The following is a 5,315-nucleotide window of genomic DNA, read 5'->3' as shown; positions in this document are numbered from 1 at the left end:
ACCAGAAGGAAGTCCATCACTTTGTATGGATTTTAAAGTTGTTAAGAGGCACAAAATGGGCTTTTCATCGCTTTAGAATATGATAAACCGTTCTTTATCAAAATAAAACCTCATAATTTGTCACTGCCCAGGCCAAATTTTTGTAAAACCCCCCGTAACGAGCTCCGTCTCTGGTCAGATTAACTCCTCACATACCCACGTGGGATAGTTGACGATGCAGAGGAAGTTCAATACCAACGTGAGCTTATGCAACGTTCAAACGTTTATTTCAATCCATATTTGCATTCATATATTAATAATATCTTGTAGCAGCACATCTCAGATATTCTCAGTGGTGTTGAGGGATTATCATTTTTGGAATATGCCTGAAAAAACATGGTCTTTTTTTAGTAGATTTAGGTCATCGAAACTGAAGCAGCCCCACATTATCACCAGGCTTGTGTGGTCGTATGCGAGTTGAATTTTTCAGCGTGTGTTTGACCATGTAGTGAATGAAAACCTCAAGCTAGAGCTGTAGCCAACGATGATATTCCTAATCGATTAATCTGTTGAGTATTTTCAAAAGATTAATCGACTAATCGTTTGGTCCGTAAACCGTTGATCAGTGTTTGTCGAACCAGGAAATGATGATGTTCTCAAATGATTTTGTTTATGTGGAGCAAAGAAACCAGAAAATATTCACATTTAAGATGCTAAAATTATCGGAAATGTTGTTTTCATCATGTAAAAACCCTCAAAGCGACAAATGGATTACAGAATCATAAGATCAAGTTGAATGTTTTCCAAAAAGAATCCATTGGCAGAATGAATGCTCTCTTTTCAGTGTCCTCAAAGATGAGTGAATATTTTCTTTCTACTTTCTTGCACAGTCCTCTGTCTGAAGTAGCACCAGATCTGACACCTGCTCCTGCTCCGTCTTTGTGTTTCGTGCGGTGTGTTGAACCAAATCCCATGATGCTCTGCTGTCGTCAGGTGTTGCCTGCGAGAGTTTATAGAAAGATTCCGTTCCTAAAACGACGACGCTGAGCAGAACGGGTGCTGAATGTCTCGTGCGATGATGATAATCCGTAAAATATCCAGCTGTTGACCGTCCTATGCAAACATCGTCATTATTTTACGTGTGTGTGTTTTTATAAATGTGTAAATCAGTACATGTTTGACCTAAAGATATATATATATATCGCTGACTCTCTTTACCTCTGATCCTGAAGCTCCTTCCACTGCCCACGCAGTGAGAATATTTATTCTGGACGATTGTTGAAGAATCGATTCTAATTAACTTCGATGAGAGGGATTATCGTAAAGCGATGCTATGTGCTGTCATTTAAAAGCAAATGCACTTGTTGTGTAGCCACATCTGAAAAGTTAAGAAATGCTAATTTTCCAGACTTTTTCCACAACAATTTTATTTGTATAGCACCAAATCGGAACATAGGCACAACTCTTAATTCTAATAACATGCTTGATTTGTTCCTTAATGCACTGGAACAAGTCACACATTCTAACCCCTAAATGGTAGCATTAACAATCAGAACCTTAAAGGATGAGGACATAAATGTCTTTTTCTTCTTTTAAGTGTTGCAATATCAATTTGTTTTCTATCCAGGCGTGGATCTGTAGCAGCCTGACGTTTTTTTGTTTTTTTTTATTGTTCTGTGCTTTTCAGTCCTGAAGTTTTGATGCGACGCTTCTCGCAGAAATCACGTCTAATCTCTTTAACCTGTGCGTTTTGAGAGCTGCGCGGTGATCTGGTTGACGACGGTGTTGTTGAATGAAGACGCCGTGATTAACGGTGGTAAAAGAGGAGAAGAAGCGCTGGATTTACCCCGAGATTATTTAGTCCTGAGCTTCTTCTGGCTGCACATTTTATTTCGTCATTTTTGAAAAAAATGGACATTTTCTGCAACAAAATGACTTCCCTTTGTGAGCCCTTAATGACTCTACTCCATTACTCTTCTCACACACACACGCACACACTCTCACACTCGCCCTGACCAAGTAGAAATGTAAGAGAGTTGTCATAGCAACCCTTTAGCAACACATCTGTGTGTGTGTGAGTGTGTATAACTCGGAGATAGAAACTGGGAGAATGTGTGCACACACTCCTCGTCTGCGTGTGTGTGTCCGTGATCTGGTGGAGACCATAGGTGATTTTTCCATCACTGACCTCATTTCACAGTTACAGATTCTGTCCGTTTTTCTAAAAAAGTGAAGACGAGAGGAGGAAGAGGGGGATGATGGGGATGGGGGGGGGGGGGATTGCGCCTGAGAGGAATTGAAAATGAGTGCGATGTGTGAAAGACGACTCGGTCCATCGCCTTCATTTCCTGTCTGAGGAGGAACCCTTACGTCCTTGTTCTCCTTATCTATTTTTATATCCTCCGTGTTAGGACCCCGAGCTCGGTCACAATATTCTGATCCTGTGTTCGTCGTGAATGAGCTTCTTCTGTGACTTTGAGAGAGAGAGAGCCGCTCCTCACAGTTTGACCTGACACCCGTGACGGTTGTATTTTTTTAATTAATAAATGTTGATTTTTATACATCGAAATCCTTTTGTGCGTCACTTTACCTTTCTCTTAAGCTTGAGTTAACTCTGCAAACACCTTTGTTTTTTTTATTTTCCTGCTTGTTCTGAGACTCACTGAAGTCCAGCTTTTGTGACACACACACACACACACACACACACACAAGGAATCGCAGTCCCATGATTTTGTGATGTAAACTGGTGAAAGTGCCGCGGTCGTCGTCGTCGTCGTGTCTGGGTTTATTTTAGTATTCATGCGACACACTTTGTGTTTGGTCTCTGCAGACGAACAAACAACAAAGCTTCGGCGTCAGTTCTGCTGGTGCGCCCGCTATTTCAGAGTTAAATATATATACATATATATATTTTTGTATAAGTTTTTGATCATTAAAACACTGAAGTATTAGATTTGCATTAATAAGAATTTACTGTTATGATAAGATGCGACACGTTCAGTCTAAAACTGAATCCTATTGCCTTCTTCATGTCGTCGTCCTGATTATTATGTGGTTAAATAAGACAATAGTTGACTTCACTGCAGCCAAATGGGAACGAGCAGGTGGGTATAGATTATTATTGTGTGTTATTGTGACGATTAGAAGAAAGAAAACCAAGGAAAAAAAACATCATTGTCCCTGTCGTCGCAACAAATGACTGACATTACAAAATGAAAAACGCATTCAATTGCAGATTCCTGACCTGACATGAGGTCAGTGTACTGTGACCTTTGCCCTTTTGTTTTTTCCCTGTAGGAGACTTTTACTCTACCGTGACGGATTGAAATGTACTTCCTGTTTATGGATCCGAAACGCTGGGGTCACTGACTTCATCGCAGACTTCATCTGAGAGGCCCATGGAAAACATCACATCATGACGTCATCCACACCACACCATGATGGATTATTGGGTAAACCGTAGATTGTGTCTCTAATCACAACCTTATTTTATGTCGGTGCGACGAAAATTAAAATGGCCGACTTCCTGTTGAGTTGACACCATGCTTGCAGTAGACTTTTTTTTGTTCGTATCGGGGAAATTTGCGCTATAGAGCACCTGAGCAACACACGGGTCTAGGAACTACGCCAATATCGCATTTTCGACAGACCTGACCTCCATGCAAAGTTTCGAGTTTTTATGCTTTTTATGTTAACCCCCTCCGCAAAGCCAAGGATATTATAATAATAACGAGAGCAAATGGATGAGTGGGTTTGAATGTGTAGACTAGCCATTGTTGTTTTTCCAAAATGGCTGACTTCTGGGTGGGTGGATCTAATGGAAGTACATTAGAAATTTGGTTGGAATCATGAGAGCAACAAGTGTACCAAATTTGGTTAACATCAAAACAACTATGTGCTGAAATGTTGCATGTAACGCAATTTTGGCTACTTTCTCTAGCGTCAAAAATTCCCCAAAAAGTTCCCCAAGACACTTTGGATTAAGTCTGACAAATTCACCAAATGTCGACTCCTGGGGGCGCTATAGAGCCCTGGGGCTACGAATGGGTTCGTGCCCTAAGCCAATATCACAGTTTTGCCAGAACTGACCTCCATGCAAAAGAGTTTTTTTTTTTTTTTTTACAAGTTAACCCCCTCAAAAATGAACGCATATCCATGGATATAGTAAGTTTTTTGTTTTTCCAAAATGGCAGACTTCTGGGTGGGCGGAGCTAATGAAAGTACATTAGAAATTAGTTAGGAATCAGGAGAGCAACACGTGCACCAAGTTTGGTTCAAATTAGCACAACTATGTGCAAATTAGAAATTTTGCATTTAACACAATTTTGGCCACATTCTCGAGCATTTTTGTCTGACCGTGATCCGCCTTCTGATGGCGCTATAGAGCACTGGGGCTGCAAACGGGTTTGTGCCCTATGCCAATATCCCATTTTGCCAGACCTGAACTGACCTGCCAGATTTCAACAGCTTTTTAAGACATTAATTAAATAATAATCTGAAGGATAACGACAGGTGAGGAAGTTTGTGAGACATCCTGAATGTGACGCTGACACTTAGAGAAAAGAATAACGCTGCCAACTTTCATAAAAGTTGTTGGGGGTTTTTAAAACTCAGAGTAATGACAGCGGAGGCAGTTCAATTACAGCCTCACTCCTCTTGTTTGGAATAGAGAAGGAAGTCATTTCACAAACTGAAATTGTCTGCATTATAAAGCCCCAGGACTTGGATCCACTATTGTCTGGTTTCCCTCAAATGACTTTGTGGCAGAGTCTGTAAGGAAGTGGCAGTAAAATGGCGCAGATTTATGCAGTAAACAATGACACCACTGAGAGCTTTATCAAAAATTACACCCAAACTCAGAATTGCTTTTCTAAATGGATTTGTGTCGTCGTCGTCGTCGTCGTGGCATTATTATTCATTCTTCTTCTTCTGTGATATGATTATCGGCTTAAGTAGAAGGGTTCACTCGAAATGAATGTAGTCGCGCTGAGCCGCTCGACTCCCGAGAAATCACGTTATTATTGTGAGCACCGGTAATTCTCTCTCTCTTCAGCCAGTGAAATTAGTGAAATGGAAAAACGGACAAAAGACTTAATCCCTTCTACATGTAGTGTAAACATGGATATTATTGTAAAAAGCTAAAAAACACTCACATCCAGTCCCAGTGCAAGGTCCATTTATTCGTCTGTGCTTCCGATCATATTAAAAGACTTCTTCTAAAGCTATATCATACACTTAGTCTATAAACATATATTTATGGGTTGGTTTATATTCAGTTTCTGCCCATAGATGCTTCTAAAGACACACAGTAAACCTTCACACTCGCTTGTACAACA

Source organism: Microchirus variegatus (assembly GCF_963457635.1).
Source record: "Microchirus variegatus genome assembly, chromosome: 17".
Lineage (NCBI taxonomy): Eukaryota > Metazoa > Chordata > Actinopteri > Pleuronectiformes > Soleidae > Microchirus > Microchirus variegatus.
The sequence above is the reverse complement of the archived record's forward strand: the minus strand, read 5'-3'. Positions refer to the sequence as shown.